Source organism: Myxocyprinus asiaticus, chromosome 1 (genome assembly GCF_019703515.2).
Source record: "Myxocyprinus asiaticus isolate MX2 ecotype Aquarium Trade chromosome 1, UBuf_Myxa_2, whole genome shotgun sequence".
NCBI lineage: Eukaryota > Metazoa > Chordata > Actinopteri > Cypriniformes > Catostomidae > Myxocyprinus > Myxocyprinus asiaticus.
Window position 1 is genome coordinate 2,889,733 of NC_059344.1, and position 24,968 is coordinate 2,914,700.

Below are 24,968 nucleotides of genomic sequence, written 5' to 3' on the forward strand. Positions count from 1 at the left end.
ACGTCTAATGCAAGAGCTGTATAAACTAAGCGCGATAACCCTTCAGTTTTAGATAATAATATTCTACCTTTCAATGATAGATCTCTCATTAGCCATGAATTTAATTTTTGTTTAATTTTCCCAATAATTGGTGTAAAATTCAAATTATTTCTCTCCTTCTGATCTTTACAGATCTTGATACCCAAATAATCTACCACCTCCTTCACTGGTATACCATGTATGTTATCAAGGTTACAAGTTCTCAAAGGAAACAAAACACATTTTTTGATGTTTAAAAATAAACCAGATACAGATGAGAAAGTATGAAGACAATCAATAGCTTTTTTTTATTTCAATTTCATTTTGCAAAAAAAGGGTGGTATCGTCCGCTAATTGGGAGCATTTTATTTCTTTCTTCAAAAGTGTAATACCGCAAAATGTATCTCTTTTAATATGTATTGCCATAGTTTGTGTTACAAGTAAAAAAAGAAAGGGTGAGATTGGGCAGCCCTGTCGTATGCCTCTATTGATTTTAAACCTTGATGTTGTTCCATATGTCAACTTAATTGAACTGTTACAGTCATTATATAATGTTCAAATAGCTCGTTTAAAGAATTCTCCAAAACCAAAAAAATGTAAGGTCTCCAACATGAAATTATGATCAATAGTATCAAATGCTTTAAAAAATTAACAAACAAAATAAAACTATTATCTGTAATAAAATCGTTGTAATCAATTAAATCCAAAACGAGCCTTATATTATTACAAATGTGTCGACCTTTCATAAATCCGACTGACATTCATCAATAATGGGATCAATACAATCCTTTAGTCTTTCAGCAAATATACTTGCGAAAAACGTAAGTGGTTACGTAAGTGAAATTCATGGATTCATCGCCACAACGTAATTTTGTGACATGCCTTTTTTTTTTTTTTTTTTTTTTTTGAAAAGAATAACAAATTTACAGACAAAATAGGCATTAACAAACAATGTTAACCATTTACAGTTCTCAAAGGGCAGACATAGTTACAAATTATAATACGTAACGGCAATAAGTTTAAATTAAATATAAAAAAGCTATGGGGTACTTAATTCGTTGAAAAAATTGGCCACTGTAATAGCTTTTTCATTTGAAAGGGTACCAAGAGATGTGGCAACTGCTTTAAGTTCATTAACAAAGTAAGGAAAGGAAGGAGGGGTTTTCAAAAATCTGCATTTGTGAATAAAGTATTTAGCAAGTTCAAAAAGGTTATTCATCAAATAGTGTTGTGAACAGTCTTTCTTAAGTACACCAAACTTAATTTAATTTGTTTGTATTCAAGAGGATTTACACATGTAATAATACATGACATTTTACTATACAATTGGGACCAAAATCACTTTGAGTGGTTACAGTCAAAAAAGATATGCTTAGTGGTTTCAGTATCAGTTTCACAAAATTGACAAGTGTTTTCTCCAATATCAAACTTTGATTTAAGGAATTCGTTAGATGGGTATATGTCATTCATTATTTTGAAATGAAGTTCTTTCACTTTAGGAAGACATGGAAAAGTAAGAAAATTCAGTCTCATTTCCTTCATCTCTTTCGGGTTAATATCTTTGAAAATATAGTGACGTTTAATTCGATTTGGATTAAATCTACCAATGAAAATACTTCTAATGTATTTGTTGTTACACTTATGATCTCTAATAGACAAATTACCCAGACAAAGAGATGGGAGAGAGAATGTGACAGAATAGTGTGAAAGAATCCCTTTTATCAGTGGTATCATGTTTTTTGGTATGGCATTCATAACTGTATAAAATTCTTTAGGGTGACATAAAAATCCATGTTTTAAACAAAAATCATTGTAATTGAACACATTACCATAATTGTCCATCATATCCAATAGGAAATAAATATTATATTGAACCCAGTTTTCATAAAACAAAGACTTGTTATGGTGTACAATAAAACGATTGTTCCAAATACAAGTTTTATGTGGACTGAAGTTGTGAGAAAAAGCTAATTTCCAATACAGGAGAACCTGCTGATGGAATGCAGATAATTTAAGAAGCAATTTGGACAACTCAAAGTCACATTTAATCAAAAATTCCAAGCCACCTACTTTCCCAAATATTGAAGAGGAGACCGTAAACCATAGGCTGTTTGTATTACAAAGAAATGATCTTAACCATTGAGTTTTTAAACACTATTCATTATCTCTAAGTCAATAACATTTAATCCCTCTTCTTCGTAACTTCGTAAATCATTTTTGTTGATATAGTGATGCTTATTTTTCCAAATAAAGTTAAATATTGCAGCGTTACATTCTTTTACTAAGTGAGGTGGAATAGCTGAGGAGGAGGCTGGATAAACAAACCTAGAAAGTAATTCCATTTTAGTTAACAAGATTCTTCCATAAATTGAGATCTCTCTTTGTATCCAAAAATTAAGAATATTTTTTGCTTTTAAAAGATTGTTTGCAAAATTTTCTTGGATGTTTTGATTGCTATCTCTAGTAATAGTTATCCCCAAATATTTTACAGATTTCTTTATTGGTATATTACATAAAGAGTCTAATTCACTATCATGAATTGCAATTAACTCACATTTATTTATGTTTAAATATAGACCTGATGCCTTGGAGAATAGATTAATTAATTGGATAACTTTTTCAATATGATGTTGGTCCCTTAAAAAAAATCACCGTATCATCAGCTAATTGGCTAATACCAATCTGTCTTCCAAATACATTCAATTTATCAAAGTTGCTGTTTTTATCTATCAAGATAGCGAGCATTTCTAACGCTAAGATAAATAGGAGAGGGGAAATGGGACATCCTTGTCTTATTCCTTGAGAAATATTAAATCTTTGGGACGTCCCAAATGAAAGTGAGATAGAACTATTGATATCTTTATATAACATTTTTATAAAAGAAATACATTTACTGCCAAAGCCGAATTTTTCAAGAGTGTAAAATATGAAATTATGTTCAATTGTATCAAATGCTTTTCTAAAATCTAAAAAAAGAATATAGCCGTCATCCTCAATCCATTCATGGTAGTCTAAAATATCTAGAATTAATCTGATGTTATTATGTATTGATCTGCCTTTTAGGAAACCAGACTGCGATTCACTAATTACCTGGTTTAATTTATTCTTGAGTCTATCGGAAAATATATGAGCTAGAATTTTATAGTCACAGTTAAGTAGAGTGATGGGGCGAAGGTTATCTATATGACGTGCGTCTTTACCTGGTTTAGGGATAAGAATAATTAAACCTTGTTTCATAGTTGAAGATAGTGAATTATTTTGGATACACTCAGAAAAGGCTTTAAATAATAGTTCTCTCAAATCTTCCCTAAAGAATTTATAGAATTCGGAAGTGAGGGCATCGCGGCCTGGAGATTTCCCTGAATGTAATTTATTTATTGCTTTATCTACTTCCTCTATTTTGATATCAGCCTCACATAAGACTCTAGTTTCCTGGTCTAACTGTGGTATGCTAGTGTGTATACTGTCAAAGAAAATATTACAGTCTGATCCAGAGAAGGATGAGCTATATAAAGAACTATAGAATTGAGGAAATCATTTTAGGGCTGGTACTTATAACTCCATTTACGTAAAGAGAATTTATAGCATATTTTTCTTGTCGCTTCTTTTCAAGCCTACAAAAATAATTATTACTTTTTTCCCCTTTCTCTATCCATCTTGCTCTTGATCTCACATACGCTCCTTTAGCTTTTTGAGTATATAATTCATCAATTTTGGATTGTAAAGATAGAATTTGTAACTTAAGTTTCATTGTCCATTTCACTTTTATTACATAAAAAATGTAATTCTCTTGTTAATTCTAACTCCAATTTTGCTCTGGCCTTATTTAAATTTTTACTAAATTGTATAGAAAACTCTCGAATCTTGTGTTTTAAATATTCCCATTTACTTTTGAATGACATAAGGTCCTTACACGGTGCCACATTTTTAATTAGGGATTTAATTTGCAAGCAAAAGTCTTTATGTTTTAATAAATTAGCATTGAATTTCCAGTAACCCTTGTTACGTGATTCTCTTTTGCCCGAGTAGAATGATACAGAGATACAACAGTGATCTGTTAAAGGTGCTGCTGATATTGAGATATCTTCAATAAAATCAATTAGGTTAGATGAGGTTAACCAATAATCAATTCTTGATTTAGAAGAACCATTATGTTTGAACCAGGAAAATTGTTTAAGATTTGGATTCCTAGCCCTCCAAGCATCAACTACATTATTTTTCAAACAAAAGTTAAGAAGGTTAAGATTGGGGTGAGAGGCATCAAATTTAGGTGGAAAGCGATCTATCGCTTCATCCATAACCATGTTGAAATCTCCTCCTATGATAATATTATCAGTTGGATATACAAGTTTCAATTCAAATAGAGAGTCAGAAATTTCAGAAAGTCATTTGTTGTTTAGGGGAACATTATTGTAACCATACACACTGAACAAAATAAACAAAACATCATTAATGTTTAGAACAACTGAAGCCCAGTGTCTTTACCTTTCTAACTTTGCCAGGTAAGTTGTTAAACAGTATTGCCACTCCTGCAGAATGTGTAGAAGCATGACTGAAAATGATTTTGTCTCCCCATTGACTCGTCCAGAACTTCATATCATCAGGGTTGGAGTGTGTTTCTTGCAAAAATATACAATGTGAGTTTTTACCTTTGCAAAAAAGAAAGAAAGCTTTTCTTTTGATAGAGTTACTGAGACACCTTGCATTTAAAGAAATACATGAAAAAGATGATTTCACTGAAAACATTTAACAAGTAAGAGCAACAACAATAAAATAAAATAAATAAATGAATAAAAGTAAAATGTGAAACAAGAAAGGACGAACAGTCAAATTCGTTAAATGTAACTGTGCTCTATAGAACACAAAATAACGTTTCTCTCAAACAGAGCACTGTAACGAGATCTCGCTCAACAGCAAAAACATGGCAAGAAATCCCATTTACACCTCTTGACAACAAAGAAGGCAAAAGTGAACGGTTGTTGAAATCATCCGTTCTTGACAATCCGGGCGCCCTCTATGTAGCCATAGGGACCACGGTAGTATGCTTTCTTCCCTGCAGCTCTAGCTTCACTGATCCTCGGCCATAGTGCAGCACGGGCTTCTCTGTCTCCCTTAGATAAATCTTCGGTGAACCTTCCTCCCCTGAGTTTACAGACATCCGAAGCTTTGGTGGAGTGCCAGAACTCATCTCTGTGTTTCCGCATGCAGAACTGAATGATCACCTGCCTGGATTTATCCTTCGTTTTGGGACCAACGCGGTGGATTGTATCCACGATGTCTTCAAGCTTGTGCTGCAGGTGAGGAGCAATTTCCGCTAACAGTGAGACGACTTCTCTTCACCTGCTGTTTCCTTCATTCCGATTACTCTGAGGTTCCATCTTCTTTTATAGCGTTTGAGCTCCGACGTGCGGCTTATCAGATCTGCGTGTGTTGCGAGTTGTTTGTCGAACAAGTTTATTTTTGTTTTACAGTCCTTTATTTCCGTCGCGTTAAATTCCACAGATCTTGTCAGGTTAATGATCATTAAACTGTTCTCATTGATCTTGCGCTCAATGCTGCTTAATTTCCCATCTAGTAGATCAAATCTGGCAACTAAAGTTTCCAGGAGAGCTGCATTGGAAATCCCGGAGCTCTCGTCACCTTTCTGCTTCTTAGCTATGGTTTTGGTTGGGGTATTCTGCGAGGAAGAAGATTCTTTGCGTTTCTCTTTGTGGTCATTGTAGTCGATTTCCATGGCATATCAATGCTTGGCAAGAGTACCCGAAGTTTTTGTAGCCACCACTTTGTGTCCTGGAATAACTATTTTCGGATGATTAGAAGCTTTTTTTGCTGACGTTGTCCATATACTCACTGATACGCGATAAATGGGATTATAAAAGGCTAAATATTAAGATAAACTTAAAGGTTTGCTGGAGAGCTGAGAAAACTACAAGTGTTTAGCCCGCCATCTTGTTGCCTCTCATTTTTTTGTGACATGCCTGTTTGTCGTCGCAACGTCATGGATCAGTAGTTGTGTGTCGGTAACCAGTTGGTAATTTTAATTTTAATTTAATATTCTATGGGCAGACATGCAGCACCAATCTAATTTCTGTCCTCATTTGCCCAAAACTATTTTAGAGGCTTTTCAACAGCATATGGATGATACAGACTCAGAATTTGGTTCAGTTTATTTACTATGAATAAAAAACAATATAGTGCTCAAAACAGTATTACACAAACAGGTAAACATTCAAATAAACAATGAAGCTTAAACGTGGAATTGTGCAGTTGAAGCTACTCCTCCATATCTTCATTTAGTCGGCCCTGTTAACAAAATGAAAAGGAACAGGTGAGTGTTTTTCATTTTAACCTTTAAATGCACATTATTTAGCACTTCAGTGAAACAATTTATTATAATTGTTACATAGATTATAAATGTTACAGAGGCAAGTCGAATTACATGTGCTTTTTTAGAAAGTGGCGTGCATGTTGCCTAGTTTGTGTTCTTGTGTAATTGTTCGTAGTTGTATACATCTTTTGAAGCAAGTAAATTGTGTTTTCTTCTCAATTATATTTGTACATACACGAGAATGCCGTAAATGCACCTTGAGTGATGACCATTTGTGTACATTTTATACGCCATATAATCGATAGTTGTTTATTCTTTGTCTCTGCTTGTTTTAAAAATTGGCGTTGAATTAGAGAACATTCTAGTCATATTTTGCATCTACCATACCTGAACACTTTTTTTCAGTTGGGCAGGCACATGTTTGTCTTTCCAATGAAACATTCTACGTCCTTCTCTCCAAGACCAGTTTTACATTTTATGACAGCATCTGGAATTAAACAGAAGTCACAACAGTTACAGTATATAAGTACCGTTTATTTAATTATTCATGTTTATTTTATCAGTGCACTTGTCATACTCATAAGTTCAATTGTAAATTGTTAAAGATAGCGTATTCGTTAATAAAATGGTGTCACAATAATGACTTTTTGTCTCATAATAATGATTTAGTATCTCATAATACTGAGAAACTTTAGTATATTTTAACTTATAACAGTAACAGGACACCAAATCTGTTTCCTGAATGTGCTCTAGGACTATGTGAACCCGACCAAGTGAATGTATTGTATGCATGTGCAATACGCAGTGGCGGTTCTAGCTTGTATGGCGCCCTGGGCGAAATTTCTGAGAGCTCCCTTTCATGTATAAATATCAGCAGCTCAAGCAGGGTTATGGTCTTTGATAGCAAGTCAGGCAAGTTCTTCAGTTCTTGTGCAAGCTCTCTGCCATTCAAGTCTGAGTGTTCTTTATAGTGCAGTGTCATACTAAGGGCCTCACATTGTTCTGTCAGCTCCTCATTTGAGCGACTTTGGAAGGTTGACAGCACTCCAAACTTCTCTCCCACATTTTCCAATGTGGAAAATCTTTCCTGAAGGGCTGAGGTTGCAGCATCACCAAGACATTGAAAAATGTCACCTCCAGCTTCTTCAGGGCATCACTCAAAGGCTTATCAAATGATTTGTATGAAGAGTGCCGCTTTGTGGACCTTAGCCTTTTTTGTTGTAGAATGTCCTCTATATTCATACCCTCGCAAATATCCTTGGCTGATGTTTGTGCAGTCATAAAGCCTGTTGCCCTGTAGTTGCTGAGACCTCTCTCTGTCTGTCTGAGAAGACTGACTGCAACATCCACATGCATACTGGGAGACTGCATCATTGCTCACATGTTGAATCTGGCTCAAGATGTCATACCACACCACTGTACAGATGCTGAAGCGGTATGATCCCACCTCCTTTGACAAGGACTGGGCCACAATCTTTATCACAGGGTCTTTGGTTTGATCCCTCACCTCAATCAGTGCTTCTCTCACCACTGCTGCCTGATACCTCACTGGCTCGACACTCTTAACTTTACTCTCCCACCTTGTCTCAGTCCACATCTTCAAAGTGATGTCCACATGTTTTTTCAGGATGGCCTATCGCTGTGTGGAGGCTGAGAACAAGGTGTACAGTTTGTGTAAGATGCCAAAGTAACCTGTGGCATCGACAGAACTTTTAGCAGCATCAGCAACAACAAGGTTCAATGTGTGAGCCCCACATGGCACAAATAGAGCTCTTGGATTCATTTCCAGGAGTCTGGCTTGGACATCTTTGTTTTTGCCTCTCATGTTGGCCCCATTATCATAAGACTGTCCTCTGCAGTCCTCAAAAGTAATTTTTAGCTCCTCTAATCTTTTGAGAATCAGGGAAGCCAAATGTTGGCCCATGGACTCCTCTGCCTCCAAAAACCCCATAAAATGTTCCTTTATGTTGGGCTCCTCCTTCAGTGACACAATTCTAATCACAACTGACAACTGTTCAGGGTGGCTGACATCTGAGGTGCAATCTAGAATGATAGAGAAGAATTTTGCCAGCTTGATGTCACTCACCATTATTGAAATGACCTTGCTGCTCATCAAATCAATGAGTTAATTCTGTATTTGGTGGCCAAGGTAGCTGGTGGAGTGACTCAAGGTCCCTTTTTGGACACGGTTAAGGTGCTCTTTCATGACTGGATCAAATTGTGCCATCAGTTCAACCTCTTTGAGGAAATTTCCATTTGATGGAGAGTACAGTGTTTCTGTGTGTCCCCTCAGTGCCAGATTTCTAATGGCCAAAGACTGCACAATAGCAGTCAGACGTGTCAACACCTCTCTCCATCTTATCCTCTCAGCCTCCATAAGTGCCATCTCATGCTTTTCAATTGTTTCCCCTTTTTTGATACTCATTGCCAGTTCTTTCTATGTTTTCATGCAGTTTTGGTGTTCTGGACTGCTGTCGAGTGAAGTCAGCAAAGAACTTGCATGTTTCCAGTCTGTCAGTCCTGAGTTTGCTAAATTAATTTTCTTCTTAGAAAAGAGTTTGCAGCAGAAGAGGCTGTTGTTTCTTTCAGAATACACCAACCAACTTCTAGGGATTTTTTCACCACTCACCAAGGTCATCCTGAAATACTGGTGGTGGCAACTTCTTCCATCACGCTCAGTCCTTGGGAAAACAAAGTTAGGTGGTACCTCACTTGGTCCTCTGCAAACTAGTTGTGTCCGAATTCTGTCAGTCAGAACTGAATGCCAGTCAGCAGGGTCTGTAGACGGTGGTTCATCCTCAGCAGCAGGATTTGGTGGGGATGCTGCTACAGGCATTTCTAATGGAGAGCACATGGGCATTAGTTTACACACGTTATTCACAGCATTTATAGTGGTGGAACATCCCACATACATACCCAGTAATAATAAAATCATCATTGTTACCTACAATATGTAAACTTAAAACTGATTTATTTTATGTTATGCAAGGATGCACACAAACACGTGCTTGTACCCACACACACACACACACACACGTGCGTGTGCACACAAACACACCTGGAGAATCCTGCTGGGGAGAAGTGGAAGCAGATGGGTTGTCATCCTCATCCTCAGGCTCAGACAACATTTATGAAGACAGCTTTGTGGCTGAGGAGGTTGATGGCTTCTCATCCTGAGGCTCCGAGATAATTTCTGAAGAGGCCTTTGTGGCTGAGGAGGTAGATGGCTCCTTATGCTAGCCAGTGCCCCTGAATTTGCATTGAAATACAGTACATGAGTATGAAACCCTAAATACATTTGTTGCACAATTAAATATACATGTCATTATGCACAATTTATCAAACTTTCAGAAAAGGAACCAAATGAACCTTACAACCTCCTTGGCTAATTCTAGGCATAAGACACCCCGAAAGACTCAATATATCACAAAAGATACAAAATATCAGCATAATATAGATGTCTTAAGTTAGCCTACAGCATTGGAAATTCCTTACTGAGCTCAGGACCTAGTCAATACAATCACAGAAAATCTTTATGATGTCACCTCAATGAAAGTTAACCAAATCAATAATGTGCTAGTTAGGTTGTAATCATTTTGCTGCAAGCTACACACATTATCATGATGAAACTGTGTGAAATTATATCCAGTGTTATGTAAGCTAGTTGGACAGAAAACGGAATATTGTCGCTCTATGTGTAATAGCATAGCAAGCAACATAGCAACATAGGCTAACAAACATAAGTGTTATACTAGCCTATTTCATTACATGCATAATATTATACTCATAAAGGGATGACATAGCTGCATACCTTTATCTTTTGCACGTTTCTCCTCTTCTTCTTTCCTCTTTTTCCTAAACTGTGCACCTGATGGCTAAGACCTTTTCTTATCCATTTGTGTTGATTTGGCACTCGAGCATCAATAACCACTCTCAACCAATCAAGACTAAACCAATTCACCTTGGTGGTCTGCAGACTGGTTTTATATTATTCTTAATGATTTCGCACAAACCAGAAAAAATTGCAACAATATGTCTGTGAAACTACAGTTGTGCTCAAAAGTTTGCATACCCTTGGAGAGCCAAACAACTATGTGATAATAAATGGCTTCATATGATCACTATCCTTAAATAAAAGAATTTTTTTTTTTTGCATGATCAAACATATTTTCAAAATCAATGCCAAAATTTCAAAATTTCTGCCAGGGTATGCAAACTTTTGAGCACAACTGTATATATTCACAGTATTATGAATTAATTGTGGTTTATTTTGTAGCATTTCGTAGTGTGACTGATTTGCATTAGTACTGTAAAAAGTTAGATGTGTGCTATTTGATAGATTCCCCCACTCCCCCTACCTAGGGCTTCCAGTGGTTAGACCTGAGGTCAACCTACCCCGCCCCCCTCCCCATCTCATACTTCTGAGTGGGAGACCTTCCCAGGCAGTAGCCTGCCTAGCTCACAAACAAACTAGAATCAGGGCGCCCACTCCGATAAGGTTAACTTACCCACAGTCCCACACGGTGAACTGATATCATTGACGTGACGTGCAAATGAGCGATTGAAAACTGATCACACAATGTCACCATTCCGAATTTTTTTTGTGTGGGTGCCCCATGCCACCCCCAGCATTGCTGGCAAGATGCTGCCCTGGTCGCCTATACCTAAATCCGCTAGTGGCAATACGCCTACAGAATGTGACTTGAGGGGTTATTGACAGCTGTCATAGGTGGAGGTTTTCCCTTGAAGGGTGAGTTCAGTATAGACTAAAGACACAACCACATGTCAAGTCATATTTATTTTAGCACTTTTCACAATACACAATTTCAAAGCAGCTTTACAGAAAGTTATATGATTTTAGAAATATCTTAAAGGAATAGTTCACCCAAAAATGAAAATTGTCATCATTTAATCACCCTTATGTCGTTTTAATCCTCTATGACATTCTTTCTTTTGTAGAACACGAGAAGATATTTGGAAGAATTTTTTTGTTTTGTTTTGTCTATGCAATGAAAGTAAATGCGGTCCAAAATAACATGCTGTTTTGGACCCCACTGGCTTTCATTGTATGGACAAAATAAATTTGTCTAAATATAGTCTTTTGTTTTCCGCAGAAGAGGGAAAGTCATACAGGTTTAAAATGACATTAGGGCAGGTAAATGATGACTTAAAGCTAGCTATTTATTATTTCCACTGTTCAGTTTATCTGTTTATCTATACTGTTTAATTTGTCTATCTATCACTGTCTATCTCTTTTTCATAAACCGAAAACTGACTCACGTTTGATAATTTTGCACACAGTTGTTCCAATCAGAGGCAACTTTTCCCGCTTCCCCAGTAGGCTGTAATGGCTCCAGACAATATTGGTTGCTACAGCCCACATGACCCTCCTTACACACTCTCCTGGATTGGCCCCACCAATAAGGCTGAGATGGTGAGTCTGAGGAAATACCACAAGTTATGGCATGAAGGTAACCACAGTTAACAGTATCATTAAGCCATTTTAACATAATTTGGCTATAAAATATTTGCCTGCAATTTCATTATATGAAACATATTTGGTCAATTGCTAATTGAATTTTGGTTTTATGCTTTGCAGTGTTGCATTACTACTTTTATAAGCAAATTTACATTTTACCTTTGCACATTACACATTCAGTTCCCTATCTGTCACTCACTCGACGTTGTGTCGATATAGTGACACTAGGGGTCACTCTTGGGAGCCCGAGACACCTCTGGTCTTTGATAAAATTGGCGAGTGGTATTTGCATGCCACTCCCCCGGACATACGGGTATAAAAGGAGCTGGTATGCAACCACTCATTCAGATTTTCTCTTCAGAGCTGAACGGTCTTGCTCACTGAGCTGAATTCCCACGACTGTTCATTCACCTCTGTGGATCTGATGGCGCATTTCAGCAGCTTCTCCCTCCTCTGCACTGGTGCACTGCAGAGAATGCCCCTGGGTGCTTCGGCAGAAATAAGAGTATATTTCTCTAAAAGAGTATATTTCTCTAAAAGAGCGGCACACACGGAATGTTTTTTTAAAGACGCGTCTTTTTAAAGATGCCTTTCCTTTGTGTGTTATTCCTGGTTGCACTTGTTATCTCTCGCCTTCTGATGGCCATGATCACTGTCTTTCGTGTCTAGGCACTGCTCACGCGGAGACAGCGTTCGCAGATGGTTCATGTACTCATTGCGAGGACATGTCCATGGCAACAATGAGGTCGCGGCTTGCCTTCGTAAGAAAGCAAGCCACCCGCCTCGGTCCTTTTACCCATGGGTATGAGGCCAGTGCGGCTAGCACTGGGGGCGATTTGGGGACCCCAATGGGGCCGCCTCAGCTGGGAATCCCCCCGCGGACCTCCCATTCCCCAGCATGCTCGTCTGCCCCGATCGGGCTTCCAGATGAATCCGCCGGCTCGTCTCAAAGCGAGTTCGACATCTTATTCAGAGCCCGCAAAAGTGATGAGCTCTCGAGCGCAGCATCGGAGAGTGGGCTCGTTCAGTCGGACGTGGAAGCCTCAGCTGGGCTCCTCCCTTCGGGTGCCGTCGCCCGGTCACAGGCTGATGCGGAGATGACGACATGCTTTCCCGGGCAGCCGCAAGCATCAGGCTAGAGTGGAACCCTCCGCTCTTCCCTGAACCCTCGCGGCTCGATGATTGGTTCCTGGGCTCGTCCCCGTTCCTTTCTTCCCAGAAGTGCATGAAGAGCTGACAAGGTCGTGGGAGGCACTTTTTACTGCCCAGTCCAGATCTTTTCAGCTTCCCTGCCCTCACTACCCTCAATGGTGGGGCGGTCAAGGGCTATTCGTCAATCCCCCGGTGGATAAAGGCGCTCGCGGTGCACCTATGCCCGCAGAGTGGTGCCACCTGGCGCGGGTGCCCAAAGCCCCCATCCAAGGCCTGTGGGCTTATGCCGGCTCTGAAGGCCATCCTACGATGCCGCTGGACAAGCCGCCTCTGCCCTGCATGCCATGGCTCTCCTGCAAGTCCGCCAAGGTGCTAAATTAACTGCACGAGGGTAGTTCCGCCCCGGGATTGATGCAGGAACTGCGCTTGGTGACCGCCTCGCTCTCCGATCAATGAAGGTCACAGCGCGGTCTCTCGGGTGGACGATGTCCACATTAGTAGTCCAGGTGCGCCACCTTTGACTCAACCTGGTCGAGATGGGTGAGGCCGACAGGACACGGTTCCTTGCTGCCCCCATCTCCCAGGCTGGCCTATTCGGCGACACCATCAAGGACTTTGCCCAGCAGTTCTCGACGGTGGAGCAGCAGACAGAGGCTATCCGGCATATCCTGCCCCGGCGTGGCTCAAGATCCTGCACCCCATCTGCTCGTCGCCAAGGGTGTCCCCCTGCGGTGACTGCACCGGCTCTGCCGCAGCCCGCCCCTTCGGCCCGGCCCCAGTGTAGAGCCCACCGCAGGAAGCAGATGCCACCCATCTTGCGGCCGCCAAGAACCCGTGAAAGGCTTCAAAGCGCCCCTGAGATGGGCAACCTAGGGACGACGAAACCCGCTGCTCTGGAGCTGGTAAGCAGACCACTCCATCCCCCGGTCGAAGGCTGGGAGGAGAATCTTTTTGTTACCTTTGCATTTAATTGCGCTGCATGCCCAAGTGGCTGCATTACCCAAGAGTTCAGCAAGAGCGGTTACCTTGTTCCCTGGGTCACGTATCTGGTGTGCACGGCCATCATCATGACCACCGTCCACCACTCTATTTGGCAGGTTTGTCGCTCCAGCGGTGGTCTTCTGCCCCTGAGCACCCAGCTGTGGCACAAATCCGCCCCCAATGTGACAGTCTCCATGGGTCACGAGGACAGGCCTCTTCCTCCCCCATCCCAGGCTGTTCCAGGGGTGGTCACAAGGAGCCAGGTAAGTACCTCGATGTCCCTGAACTCAGCACGGCCACGACATGGTGTGGCACCTCGAGCTCCTCCCCACCGCGAGGCACCACCCACTGGTACGTCCAACGAGATTGTCCCTTTCGTCCCCCTTGCGTGGTTTATCCAGGGCAAGCACGTGTTAGTTCGGACAGACAACACGGCAACGGTAGCATATGTCAACCGCCAAGTGGTCTGCGCTCTCGCTGTATGTCACAACTCGCCTGCCGTCTCCTCCTCTGGAGTCAGCAGCACTTCAAGCCACTGCGAGCCACTCACATCCCGGGCAACCTCAACACTACAGTGGACGTGCTGTCACGGCAGTTTACCCTGAGGAGAGAGTGGAGACTCCACCCTCAGGTGGTCCAGCTGATTTGGAGTCGATTCGGACAGGAACAGGTGGACAGGTTCAGCCAGTTGTGGCGTTATGTATATAGGGACCACTAGTGTCACTACATCGATATAACGTCGAGTGAGTGACAGATAGGAAACGTCATGGTTACTTGTGTAACCTCCGTTCCCTGATGGAGGGAACGAGACATTGTGTCCCTCCTGCCACAACGCTGACCTACCCGCTGAAATGGCCGGACCTTGTCTCGGCTCCTCAGCATAAAATCTGAATGAGTGGTTGCATACCAGCTCCTTTTATACCCATATGTCCGGGGGAGTGGCATGCAAATACCACTCGACAATTTTCACTGGCCTTTTATCAAAGACCAGAGGTGTCTCGGGCTCCCAAGAGTGACCCCTAGTGTCACTACATCGACACAACATCTCGTTCCCTCCATCAGGGAATGGAGGTTACACAAGTAACCATGACGTTACTTCTCACAGTTGGCTGGCTGAGGCCCTCTCTCCGCAGCAACATGCATTTTCTGTTCCTGATTGTTAAGTGGTGCTATAACCATAGACGTTGTAGGAGGAAAGTCTCTTCAAGAGGCTTATTTTACTATTGATCTAGTTGAAATACTTCAAAGTTTTCCAAATGTGAGGTAAAGTGTAGTCCTCCGATTACCGTCAGCCTGTCACATGCTTTACGATCGCCAGCACACTCTGTTGCAAGTAGACCTGGCTGCAACCTGCAGAACAGGGCGGACTTGCATCTGGGGCGGAGCTACACGTGTCACTCCTCCCCTTAAAGACTCTCGTTGGCTTGGTCGTCTTCATAGGCATACATGATAGGAAATGTGTTCGTAGTTGGTGTAAAACAGAATACATGGACTATGTCTATCAATCAAATTTATGAACTGGAAAAGCTGTGCAGTTTCACAAAGCCTTTATAATGCACGGAAGGAAAAAAACATTAGCCTGCATCTCGCAATGGCCCTAAAAGTATTGTTTTGCTAAATTAAGATGATCTTTAACCTAACGCACAAACGGCCCCACAACATTTAAACAAGCAGGATTGAGGGTCAAATCTTAAGGTAGAGAAATTATGAATTACGAATTAAATGATGTATGAAATGTTGTTTCCTTCATATCACCATAGTATAAGAAGGGAAATGAAAAGGCGAATCAGTATCGTTTTAATATAAATATCGTGGTAATACACATTTATAGTTACAGAAGGTGTTATTGGTTTTTATAAGCCACATGTCGGGTGCAGTTGTATGAGTTGTATCAACTAAATGATGCTGCAATGTGTCTTGCCAGGTTATTTTCATTTTGGGAAACATTTAGCATACTTTTTCTTCACTACATTCCAAAAGAACAGCATCTGACATACCCCACTTAATTTCAGGAAAACATGCTGTTCGTTATTTTCAAGTCAAGAAATCAAGATCTTCTCCGAGACCCGATAGCGATGTCCGTTTCCTAAACAAATCATTCTTTTGAGACGATTCTTTTGAACTGGTTCATAAATCACATTGATTCATTTGTGAATTCTACTGATCCAGCAGATTCAACTTGTTGATTCAACTTGTAGCAGTTAACAACTCAGTGATTCAATGATATGGACGGAGTGAGTCAAGTTAACAATAAACAACTGAATTGATCTTGTCCGTCTCAAATGAGCCATAATCCAGGAGTAATATGATCCACAGCTCGAGTGTGCACCTAATAATTAATAATTATTGACCTATTTTAGCTCTGTCTGTGTGGAATTTGACCCCTCCCTTTTACTGGAGTAGTATTTTATTAAGGTATCTGTTCTTTAATTTAATTAAATACAGGATTTGTGTACTCCATTCACATTCCATTCAAAACATTTTATAATTAGTTTCTCTCGCCATTGTGAGATGTTTTCTCCATGCGTTATAATGAACACTTTGTGAAACCACAGTTTTTATAGTTCACAGATTTGAACAACATGAGTAACAATTCATTTGCTTATTAATCCATGCACTACTCAGTCCTCCACCAACTACAAAGTACAAACACATTTCCTATCATGTATGCCTATGAAAGACGACCGAGCCAATGAGAGTCTTTAAGGGGCAGAGCGACATGTGTAGCCCCACACCAGATGCAGCCGTGCACCGTTCTGCAGACTGCAGTCAGGACCATCTCCTCTGTTGTGCTGTGATAGTGCTAAGTAGCGCAGCAAAAATAGACTTGGCACCGAAACAAACGTGTCACTGCTGCCCACTCCCATGAAGCACTGCTAATGACGTAATAGAGCAATAGAGTTTCCCTACTCGCTCAAATTACTTAAATATATTTTTAAAATCCATATGGGAAAAATAAATGGGAAAAATACTTCTAGAATCAGGGCAGCTGGAAAAGTGGGTGGGCACTTTTGCACTCATAATATATCATAATTGGATTGTGTTTGAACTGTGCACGAGAGAAAGAGAAACTGGAATCTTAAACCTTTCTATGATAATTAGTCAAGATTAAATGTTATAATACTATATTTTTAATATTACCGGTAATTTATTTAATTATTAAATCTCCATTTACAAATGAAAACGTCACAATTCCAGCCTTATTGTGCAAAGGTGCAAATTGTCCCTTTGTGCTACCTGGCGGTGATTTCACGAACAAGTTTCACATATGACTGGTTTGTATTTACCGCTGCGGCTTTGGTTAAGTTGGTTTAAGCTGTTATTATTTACCTTTATAGTACATTGAACTCTTATTTTGAAAGATCAAGGAAATGACATGACCCTTTAAATATTAACACGGCACCCACCACTTTGCAGGAACTTATGCTTTGAGGTCAAATATGAATGCAAAAACCCTTTTCATAGGTAGTTTCTAGGGATGCTCCAAATGATTCGCCACTGATTGAAATAGGCTGATAATGACTTCCTATTATTCAATACGTGTCACTGCACTATTAGAAGCATTTGACGGATAGAAATGTGCGGAGGGTGTGGAGGGTGTGGATTCAAGCTTTCATTAAGCAAGTTGGATCACTAAAGACACAACTGGACCGTCTCTCTAAGATATCATTGATCAACGGATGCCAACCTCAGAGTGCATTGCAGCAAAAGTTGGAATGTTCCATTTTTGGTGGCACGGCGTAGCGCCACTTTCACAAACCTTCGCATTGTCCCTCTAAATCCTTCAGACGCACCATCCCCATTGAAATCAGTGTTCTCTGACGCAGCATAAACTCTGCTGTGTAGGCGCCCTAAAGATAATCCATATGACTCCAGTGGTTTAATCCATGTCTTCTGAGGCAATATGATCAATTTTGGGTGAGAACCGACAAAAATGTAACTACTTATTCACTGTATATCTTGCCATTGTAGTCTCATTAAGAATTATCATAATTTCAATTACACTTTCTAGCACTTTGTACATGCGTCACATGGAATTATGACCGTGCTTAGAGGCTGCAATGGCAAGATTTAGGAGTTACATTTTGGTATGTTTCTCACCCAAAATTGACCATATTGCCTCAGAAGACATGGATTAAACCACTGGAGACCTGTGGATTACCATTATGGTGCCTTTCTGTACTTTTCTGGAGCTTGAAAGTTTGGTCACCATTCACTTGCATTATAAAGATATATTCACATCATATCTCCAAAATATTAAAACATAAAATTTGTGTTCTGGGGGTAGAAAGAAAGTCATAAGTTTGAGACAACATTTAGGATGAGTTAATGATAAGAATGATAATTTTTGGGTGAACTATTTCTTTAACCTAAGGATAAGAGGTAAATACAGTGATGTACTTATTTTTGATTGCATTTCGATGAATTTGGTCTCTTGTTGTGTCTTTTACCTTTAAGCTCTTTTGGCATTGAGGCATCCCTGGAAGACCTTGCCCATTGTTCTGTTGTACAAGTAGATAGACTTAACTACATTTGAGTTTTTACAGTATATTTTCATATTACAACAACCTCAAAACCAGTAAAAAAGAGGGAGAAAGTTTTCTGTTTAAAGAAGATAATATGACCTTTTGAACATTAGAATGCAACACTGTTAATTTGTTGCATTGCAACACACCATTTGTGCTGGGACTAATATTTGCAGTTTTCTAAACTTGTAGGAGATAATCAGTTTCTTATCTTGGGAGTACACACACAAAAACAGCAGCTAGTTGGATGAGCCAAAAACAACACCCTTGGTCTAAGTATAACTTGAGTTATTTGAATTTAAAGTTGTGTGTGTATTATAGTAGCAAGCCTGTTTGTCTCATATCTGTAGTATACAAATAACTTGTAATACATAGGCCAAGGGTGTTTTTGTGTGTGTATGCTCAATTCAATAAACTTATTGATTGTCTCCTACGAGTTCGGTAAACTGCATTTATTTTTATTTTTTACCATTTGTGTCCTCTGTTGCTTCCATTGAGGAAGATCTGGGAGGTTCATCAACATCTGCAAGCAAGATGAATACACAGTTGTTAACTTTAACAGTTGAAGGCATCATACAGTACTATTCAGTTACATCATTGACTCAATTCTAGCTTCAGGCAAAAGGGAGAAATGATAGGTCACAGGATGAATGCGGTGAAGATTCTGTGAAGACTTTGGCTATTTGAGTTGTATTTGTTTATAAAAAAAAATACTTTGTTGCAGTTGGGGTGGAGTTAGAAGTTTTGCTTCAATTACTGTTAAACAATAAAGTGAACTGGTTTCAGTGGATGAAACTGAACATCAGCAATTCTTTATAATGACATTTTCCATAATAGTGGTGATTATTGAAAAACAATACTATCATACCTTTGTCTGGCTTTTTTCTTTCAGTGCCAACTGTTGCCTTGAGGCGAGGAAAGGATCCATCTAAATGAAATGCACAATATTAAATGATTAATACTTAAGCTGAATTTAGTAGTAAGTAGTAGGGAATTTACTGGTATACCTTGACGCTTTCTCTTTGTTGCAGGTGGAACCCACAGTGTGTTCTCATCTAAACAAAATAAGTCAGTATATCAACTTCCAACAGAGAATACCTTGTTACCTGAAAATGAATGTCTAAACTGTTTCATTTTCAGATGTTTCAAAAGGGCTCATAAGGTTAATACAGTATATCTCAGACCATCACTGCTGTCTTCAAATCTGCTGGGTTTGTTTGTTGGCCTCTTTAAGTTTTTACCAACATCGCTCTCTACAGCAGAAGTATATTCTGCTGTTTTGCTCCACTTGCGGGCCCTCTCAAAATCACCTAGTGATGAAATGTTAATAGAAATAGAAAATCAAAATTTAATCACATAATCTAGTTCAATCAGATGCTTAATCAATCCTGCCATAGATTGAACCTTACCAGTTCTGGCAAAAACACGTATTTTTCTTGAAATCCATTTTTCCTCATCAGGAAGTGATTGTTTTGCCCGTTTTGTCTGATTGGTAGGTGGCCAGTAACTGTATTGTTGCTAAAATGTGTACAAAAAAAAAAAGAAAAAAAAAAGTCAGAGGCTAATTGTATTAATTTAATAAAAATTTGTAAAAAGTAAATTTAAACTATTTTGAAGATTATATTGTTGGTGTGGGTTGGACTTGTGGATGGTTATACCCCTTCATCTTCATAGACCCAACACTGGGCTACAATGCCAACTGATGACGACTCTGTAAATTCCACAACATAGTACATGCTAAGGAAAAGAAAAGCAAAGCAATGTTATTGTTATTAAAATATCACATATTTTTCCTCCCAGAATATATGTATGTATACTGAATTAAACATTCTTATTCTTACATGAAACAATGTCATGAAAAATTCACTGTTGATATAAGATTGCCATGAACGTTACTGTGTCTCCATGATTAATCTTGATGGCTATCTTTTCAATTTGTTCTCTAGGGATCCATCTCATTGATGTTAGTTTTTTCCTGTAATTGTATACTCCCACAAGAAATGAGTGGCATGGCTCCATGAACAGTGGTGCAGGGTTATGATAAACCCTGCAAAGGACCTTTCCGTCTTTCTCCATTTCGTCTGTAATCTCACAGCCGTTCTCATCATGCAGCAAGAATGCTTTGTCCTTGGCACTCATTGTTTCTCTCTTTGTATTTTTTAAGAGGAGAAGACTGTCTTTCCTCTATTCTCTTGGCAATCTGCCTAAGAGGGTGTGTTCCACTTCGTGCCATCCTCTTCATGGTGTACAGGTATGCTTCAAATTTGAATGCACTGTAGTTGTCTAGGCCATTAAATTGTACAGCATCGTCAGTGATGTGGAGCATAGAGTGGATGTTGTACACCATAAACTCTCTCCCATAGAGCTCTCGCCCTCTACTGACAAAGTAGTGGAGCAGGTTTCTTGCATACTCTGAATGCCTCTTGACTAGTGTTGGGGATACTAACAAGCACATGGCCACGCTGAAGGTCAGGAAATGATGATACAGGTCATCCCCAAGGATTCCTTTCAGCACCAGCTTGCCCGTATAGAGCATGACTTGGCGGAATTCTGTTGCCTTCCTCCTCTCCAGCTCACCCAGGCTTCGAGGCATGCAAGTGAAGATGGATGGGATTTCACTTAGTAGTTGAAGAAGCCTATTGCTTACCTCTTGTTTTTGGGTGGTGGAAAGCCTGACTCCTCTTGCTCCACTGGTCCAACTAAGAAGAAGCCTTTTCATCACCCCCAGGCATGCCTGATGCATATAATCATTTGAGAAGCTTTTGATCATATCAATGGATAGCTGGACCAACGGTGTACTGATGTTTTGATGCTCGGGCTGAACCTGGCTTCCGAATGATGTATATGTGGGAAGAGTAAGGATTTCGGTGTCCTTATAGGTGACTTCATTAAACCATTCGCATTTTTGGTCACATTTATCGCAGCCATACTATCCAGAGCACAGCTTTGTGCCGTGGACAATGGCTTTTGCTAGAACATTTACGCTGCATTTTTTTTCTCCTTTGCATTGAATGCCACTAGACAGGAGGTTTTTGAGGTCTGCTACAACATCGTCCAAGAAATGCAGATCATTTGGCCGCTTGTTTCCACAAGTTAATGTTGTAGGGAAAACAAAAATGGGATTCAGGTGGATGGCACAGAGGACAGGCCACATAACTTTCCCTGAGCTCTTAAATAATGGTAGGCCATCAATGTTGAATGACAGATTAATTGTGTCATGGTCCTGTAGCTCTTCAACAGGGTACTTTTCCAGGCAATCCAGTAACTTTTGATGCAGTGGGTAGTGTAAATATTCCATTCCAGATTTCTGTATTGTCGCTACATGCCTAGGTGTTTTCAGCAGAGTACGAGCAGAGGATGGAAGATCTGTGTGGCCATGTTGCTGAAGAATCTTCAGCAACTGGTCAACAGCATTGCTTTTCACTTGGAATTGGGATACCCAGGTTGCTAGATCTGTTGCCAGTGATATTTTGTTTTCCTGGTCAGTGATGTCATTATTTTCCCTTAAGTCCATTGCTTCCACAAAGTCACCCTCCCAGTCACTATCTTCCCATGTGCATGATGCTTCAGTGGACAAGTGGTCCTCCATAGAACTTAAGGCATCATCAGAGTCACTCTGACACCCTGTGACTAGTTCTGTGTGATCACTCAGACTATCTAATTCTGTGTTACTTTTTGTTATAGTTTCAAGAACATGTTTGGCTGCTCTCCAGGATCTCAGATATTGGGCATGCGGCAAATCAAAGAAAAGGCAAAGGATTCTCCTCCTGGCCCTCCATCGGGGGATGGAGTGGTCTGCTTACCATCTCTAGGCCTGCAGCAGGTCTCCACATGCCTGGGTCGCCCGTCTCGGGGGCACTTCGAAGCCTTCCTCAGGTTCTTGGCGGCCGGCCGTGAGATGGGTGGTGTCTGCTTCCTGCGGGTGGCTCCATGCTGGGGCCGGGGCGCGGGTGCAGGCTGTGGCAGAGCCAGTGTTGTTGCGGCAGGAGGATGCCCTTGGCGATGAGCAGACGAGGTGCGAGGTCTTGAACCGCGCCGATGCAGGATGTGCTGAATAGCCTCCGTCTGCTGTTTCACTGCCGAGAACTGCTGGGCAAAGTCCTCGACGGTGTCACCAAACAGGCTGACCTGGGAGACGGGGGCGCCAAGGAACTGTACCTTGAGAGCTTCGCACATCTCGACCAAGTTGAGCCATAGGTGGTGCTCCTGGACCACCAGGGTGGACATCACCTGCAGAGAGTCCACGCCGTGACCTTCGTCACCCGGAGAGCGAAGTCGGTTGCCGAGCGCAGCTTCTGCATCAATCCTGGGTCAGAACTACCTTTGTGCAGTTCTCTTAGCACCTTGGCTTGGTGCACTTTCAGGAGATCCATGGCATGCAGGGTGGAGGCGGCCTGCCCAGCGGCACCTTAGGCCTTAGTCGCCAGAAACGACATAACCCTACAGGAGCTGGACGGGGGTCTCAGGCGGCCCCGCCAGGTGGCGGCATTTTGTGGGCACAGGTGAACCGCAACCGCCTTATCCACCTGGGGAATCGCCGAGTACCCCCTGGCAGCCCCACCATCGAGGGTAGTGAGAGCGGAGGAGCTCAGAGACCGGGTCCAGGCAGTGAAAGGTGCCCGCCACGACCTCGGGAGCTCCTCGTGCACCTCCGGGAAGAAAGGGGGCGGGGCGCGGCCGTGAGTGGCACTCCGAGCCCAGGAACCAATTGTCAGGCTGCGAGGGTTCGGGGGGGGGGGGTGGGGGTGGAGGGTTCCACTCCAGCCCGACACACACAGCCGCCCAGGCAAGCATGGCTGCCAGCTGTGACTGGGTGACCACACCCAAAGGTGGGAGCCCAGTTGAGTCCTCAGCGTCAGACTGGACAGCCCGCTCTCCAATGCTGCAATCGAAAGCTCATCCACTGAGAGCTCATCCACTTTGTGAGCGCCAAAATGAGATCGCAAACTCACCCTGAGACGAGCCGGTGGTCTCATCCCAGTGGGGCAAACGAGCGTACTGGGGAATGGGAGGTCCATGAGGAGTTATCCGGCGGAGTGGCTCCCATTGGGGACCTCAAATCGCCCCCAGTGCTAACCGACACGGCCTCAAACCCGTAGGTAGAAGGACCGAGGCGGGGAGCCACTCGGGTGGTCATTCCCTCTAACAAAGGAAAAACCGCGACCGCGACGTTGCCATGGTCACGCTCTCACAGTGAGAACATGACCCGTCCACGAATGCTGTCTCCGTGTGGGCAGCACCCAAGCACGTAAGACCGCGATTGTGGCCATCGGAAGTGGAGAGGTAACGACCGCAACCAGGAAATACACACAAACAGAGAGGCGTCTTTTAAAAAGGCACTCTCTTTTAATGCCACTCTTTTAGAAGGGAAAATATACTCTTTTAGTAGGAAGAATATACTCTTAGCTGCTGAAGCGCCAGGGGCGTTCTCTGCACTTCACCAGTGCAAGAGAGGGAGAAGCCGCTGTAATGCGCCGTAAATCCAACAGCTTTTCGAGGTGAATGGATCGGCAGAGTAATTCAGCTCGCTGAACAGAACCGCTCGGCTCCAAAGAGAAAATCTGAATGAGTGGTTGTGAGCCAGCTCCTTTTATACCCGTATGTCCAGGGTAGTGGCATGCAAATTCCACTTGCCAATTCCCATTGGCCTTTTTTCAAAATCAGAGGGTGTTTGGGGCTCCCAAGAGTGACCCCTAGTGTCACTACATCGACACAACATCGAGTGAGTGACAGATAGGGAACTATCAGCGCGAAGTGAGAAATATCAATTGATTTTGTCCTTTTTTCTAAATGCCTGCTACTTCTGTCTTTTGGACAGTTAATAATGTAGAAGTTAGAAATTAAGTTGCAAATATCACAAAAAGCTTTTGGAATTACAGTAAGTGTGTGATTTAAATGTGTCATTTATTTCTGCATGCAAACCCTACATATTTAAAATCAAAACTATGAATTTCTGATTCATATTTGCTGAATTAGGTTTGTTGTTGCTGTTGATTATCATAATATTAACAATAAAAACAGTAATAATGATAAATTATACTATTAATAATACTGAATGTCAGGTGTATTCTGTTGATTCATGTCTTTTATTTTGAAATTCTAGTTCCTGTTTCATGTCATGTGTTCCTGTTTCCCTAGTCATGTGATTTCTGTTTTCCCTCCATGTTCATGTGTCTTGTTTTCATTGGTTTATTGTTTAATTATCTTGTTATCAGTTTTGTTTGTTCATTGGTTTATGTTCTCCCATGTCTTGTATTTAAGCCCTCATGTTTGCATTGTCTATGGGTGGAGTATTGTATGTGATGGTATGTCCATGTTAGAGCACGTTTATGGTTAGGGTTTTTGGAGTTCACTTATAAAATAAACTGCACTTGGGTTCTTCATCTTCATCTTCATCTTCACGTCATCGGCATCATTGTCAGCAGTTCCAGCATATGTTACACTGAGTGAATATTAATCCTGAATTTTATTGGATTCATTCATC

At 41.2% G+C, this 24,968-nt stretch overlaps 1 long non-coding RNA gene across 1 annotated transcript; it reads left to right on the forward strand.

Annotated features, from left to right (window-relative positions):
• Positions 1-198: 198 nt before the first annotated feature.
• Positions 199-23,137, forward strand: LOC127442594 (uncharacterized). The gene is made up of 3 exons (XR_007897499.1): positions 199-6,346; positions 11,648-11,780; positions 19,377-23,137. It is a non-coding gene; the product is annotated as an uncharacterized LOC127442594 (long non-coding RNA).
• Positions 23,138-24,968: the final 1,831 nt, after the last annotated feature.